General features: G+C 37.8%; 1 long non-coding RNA gene across 1 annotated transcript; it reads left to right on the top strand.

Moving 5' to 3' along the window:
- Window positions 1–2,362: 2,362 nt before the first annotated feature.
- On the top strand, window positions 2,363–3,064 carry LOC149150133 (uncharacterized). Its single transcript, XR_016262277.1, has 2 exons — window positions 2,363–2,499; window positions 2,717–3,064. It is a non-coding gene; the product is annotated as an uncharacterized LOC149150133 (long non-coding RNA).
- The last annotated feature ends 1,657 nt before the right edge of the window (window positions 3,065–4,721 follow it).

Genomic DNA, 4,721 nt, shown 5'->3' with positions numbered 1-4,721 from the left:
TTTGTATGTTAGCAAAACTATGATAAATCTTGACCATTGTGTTGTATGTTTAGAGAAAGAAACATGGACTTGTAAACTATTGGTTAGATCTCTTAGAGAGAGATATGCACCAGTGTGAATAAGCTTTGTGTAAAGTAGAACAAGAATTTACTTGAATAGACGTACTAGTGAGTTAGTATGTTATGCGTGCTCATACAGATGAGTAGATGAAAAAAGATCCTTTTTAAAGGTTGTTTAATGAATTTTTGATAATGTATCTAATATTGTTGCCAAGCTTGTTGTCAACAGCATTGACAGGAAACGATGGCGGTTGGTGCCAGAGGAAAGTGATGTTTAATATTGGCAGGATAAGGATTATTTGTCCATGCAGATGAGTCCAAATTGCAGTATTTATGCCACAAGGATTATTGCATGTGGCGGTATGTAAATAAAAGATTACATGAAAGTTGTATTAGCTTTTAGCTAGTTATGTGATAGCTTAATGATAATTCATTGTAAAGATTTTAATACAATGGGTAAGGGATGGAATCCTTTATAAGCCATTGAGTGAGGGGTGAAAACCCTCACGAGCGTTTAATAATAAGATTAAACGTTTGCTGGTTTTCACCCTACGGGGTTTCCAGGGTATATCCGTGTTCAAATGGTGTGATTGATGTGATTGCCTTATGTGTCCGTTGATAATGATGGGTTCTTAATGATGATGGTTCTTTATTTGATGTGACAACCATAATGTCTTAGTGCATGATTATCTAACATGATTAAATGGATGCCTGGATTCATGAGCCAATTTATGTTATTACAGTGATGGTTAAAGGTTATGCATTGGTTATGAAACTTACTGTCTTTGATGGCAATTTACTTGATGTACTAATGAATACTATGTCTAATGGTTAATGATGATTGTGGAGTTATGAATTTGATAAATTACTAGCAGGTAATTTGTATAAAAAAATTCTAACTTCCTACTTTTACCTGCGAGGTTACCGGGGTATGTGACACATAGTGGATAAGGTGATGCCCTCCCTGCTTTTTTGCTTTTGCATCGAAACGGTTATATTTCATGTAGTGTTGGCTATATATTCATATTTCTTGCTGGATGTATATTCATATTCATTCTCTTCACATGTCTGTATTTGTCTCTGGGTTCTGTGGGTATCCTTTGCAATAGCTATTATTCTGCTGGTATATTTCTCTACTTCTATTGGATCACTGACTTTTTTATTTTTTCATTCGTAGTGTTTTGGGCATTCTCTGGTTTTCATATTTTTTTATCTGTTTCTTTATGTTGTTGGGATCCACTTTGTGCACGCACGTGTTTATGTTTTTCCATGTTTGGTCCTTTTTTTGGATGCCTGAACCACTCAGAGGCATAATACAAGATCAAATGTGCTCAATACATAGCTGGATTTCTATAACTCTTGGTAATGTTTGATTATTGATTCGCCATATTAACATTGGGACTGGTTTCTTCATTAAGAAGTTTATTTGGTGGTAATGTTGATGGAGTTTATTGTGTTTCACTCCAACACATTGCGTCAGTAGCAACCTAATCTACTGGAAAAAATTTCTGGAAATCTCAAATGAGGTAGGCTGTAATTGTAATAGTAATTGAAGGAATATTTTCTATTTATTTGAGAATTCTCTGTGTCTTTTAAAGTCTAATTTACTGGGTATGTGCATAAGTCATAATGTGGGCTATTTCAGCTTCTGAATATGAAGTCTCCCTCTTTTAAAATCTAATTTAATGGGCATGCGTATAACTTATAATATGGGCTATCTCAGCTTCTGAATATTGTATAGATTTTAAAATTGGTTAATTAGTTCCCATGGGTATTATTCTTTTTAATTTGAAAGAGGCAATATCTTGCTATGCTATTCAGAATCAAAGATATTTACAAAGCGCAGGCTCTCCAGAGAACTTCAACTAAGCCAAAAAAGTACTACTATATCAAATCCTCATATCGACTAATGGGTATTTATCTTTATTGCGATATATAATAATTCTCTCTTAATCTAACTTACGGGTATGTGTATAACACATAATGTGGTCTATTTCAGCTTCTGGAAATTGTATGGAGTTTATAATTGGATAATTAGTTTATAATTATATCCTTCACTTTTGAAAGGCTATTGTGAACGCTAATGCTTTCCTTTGGCTACGCAATTAACTTCTGACCTTACCCTGGCTGGGGTTGAACTTATGCGAGGTTAAGGGTATGTGCTCGAATGAGACCACAGGATTTGCTGCAATGATAGATGCTTGCATGATAGCACAAGATTTTAGGGAAGTTTTATTAATAGATATATATCTAATTTAATTTTTAATTATCTCATTGATGTGATCTGATGTGTATGCAGGGGATGATTGTGTATGTACACAACTCATAACATATTATAACTACAAAGTTGGAAATTAATGCAAGTACTCCATCAAAACTATAAGGAATGAACCCTGCGTTTACATTATATTTGTGTGAGGGAGAGGCCTTCATGAATTTGGTTAGTCTCTCATACGCCATTTGAAGTAAACTTATGAATGAGTGCTATTTCATGTATATTTTCTTTTACTTTAAGTTTTTGGTGATACAGTATTATTTTATATTTTGCTTTGCTATAAGTTACTCAGCTACATGTCCTATTTCAGAACAGATAGGAGAAGGTTATTGGTATCTTACAGTGAAAATCAATTAACCTGTAGCTTTTTTCTTGGCATTAGAATTCTGCTATTTTATTTTGGAGACATTGGAGACATCCCTAATGGGGATATGATCAGATATACATTGTTATTAATTGGGTAACAGAGTTTCTATGTAAATGAATTGTTTGTAGTTTTTCACTTCAAGGAATGTTAGATACATCGAGTGTGTTTGAACCAAAGCTATAAATATAAATGAATACCTATTTTAATATATTTTTGTTTATTTTGGAGACATCACTATTCGGAGATATGACCAGGCATACGCATTATTTTAATATATATTTGTTTATTTTGGAGACATCACTATTGGGAGATATGACCAGGCATAAGCATTATTTTAATTTATATTTGTTTATTTTGGAGACATCACTTTTGGGAGATATGATCAGGCATAAGCATCGTTATTAATTGGGTAAGAGGGTTTCTATGTAATTGAATTGTTTGGGTTTCATTTCAAGGAGTTTTTAGATACATCGAGTGTGTTTGAGCCAAAGCTGAAATACCTATTTTAATATATATTATATTTGTTTGATAGTTTTTTTAAAATATATTAGCTCTGTTGATAGTATTAAAAGGGAAATAATGGAAGGCTCATTGTTTTTTATTATTTTTTTAATTCATATATATATATATATATATAATGCTATTTATGGTTTTATGTTTTCTGGAAGTTGATATGCTATACGGCATTGATGGCGAGCTGGCTAACACTAGCTAACGAGTGTTTGCACGAGGGCAGAGGGTGTGCGCAGAAGCGGCAGGCAGGGGGGAGGAGCGTGCGCAGGAGGGCGTGCAGGGGTGAGCGAGAGGGAGCAGGAGGGCGGTAGGGCGAGCAGCAGCGTGAGGGGGCGAACAGAAGCGGGTGTGCGTAGGAGGGCGGTAGGGCGAGCAGCAGCGTGAGGGGGCGAACAGAAGCGGGTGTGCGTTGAAGCGGCAGTGTAAGGCCTCCGAGCTGCGGAGCGCCGGGCGCATCGTGCACGAAGGCGAGTTGGGCGCGCGGATGGGCGCGTGGGCGCGCGGGCGGGCAGAGTGCGACGGAGCTGCGGTTAGTTGCGACAATAAGTGTGACGAAACAAAGGATACTCATACGACTAAGTATGGACAGGAACACCTTTATATGCGATGTTAAAGAAACATGGAGCCGACATGTAATAAGACATGTACGCATGTATTATGGGGGCTTTGTGGGGGTAGGCCATGGGGCTGCACACCCCATGAAAGTCACGTTGGAATGGATATAAGTATATGGAGCTTGGAGTTCATAATCACCAACCAAACACAACGAGCTCTCTCATCTACGCATAAAGGGTAAAATCTGCGCAAGGGTAAAAGAGGATGCGCATATCTCATGCGTAGTCCATCTATAGTGCAGAGTTGGAATTTTATGCCGGATTGAGGTGTGAAGGTTCGGACTGTGCGTGCAGGACTTGGTAGGAAGGTTGAGTGGCTCGGGTGAGCACTTCTTCTTGTGCAAGGGTGCACACGGTTGTAAAGCAGGTTGCTTATATTGTAAAATTGGTTAAGTGTGAGACTTGGTTCAGCCAAGACACACTTGTTGTAAAATCTGATATTCTTGATATAATAAAATTGTTGGGTAGACTGTTCGGGAGTTGCCCCTCCCCTTTATACTTGTTTGCAATTGTTGATGTTCTCGGTTAATTGCATATGGATAATGAATGAGTATGGGCTTCATTAAAGTATAAAGGATAATGCTTTTACTTGGTTGCGAAACACAAACTAAGTATGTTAATGTTGGAGTAGGCGTAGTCCACGAATGTTAGTATTGTTAAAAAGAAAGCGTTCGGTGGTGCCGCACCTCGCTACAAGCGGTTGGAAGACTACCGCAGGTGTAGGGGCGTGACAGTTGGTATCAGAGCTCGGTTGGAGCTGGTGAGCAAAGGTTGCTCGTGACAGTAACAAGGGTACTTGCAGGTGAAGGAAACTGTTTCACACGAAGTGGAACAAGGGCTGGTTCAGGTTGCAGGTGACTTGGTAAAGATGTCTATCTTGCAGAAATTGGGTT

The sequence above is a fragment of the Pinus tabuliformis genome, chromosome 9 (genome assembly GCF_031772625.1).
Source record: "Pinus tabuliformis cultivar Carrire ecotype Pingquan chromosome 9, CPIR1, whole genome shotgun sequence".
NCBI classification, from domain to species: domain Eukaryota; kingdom Viridiplantae; phylum Streptophyta; class Pinopsida; order Pinales; family Pinaceae; genus Pinus; species Pinus tabuliformis.
The sequence above is the reverse complement of the archived record's forward strand: the minus strand, read 5'-3'. Positions and strand labels throughout refer to the sequence as shown.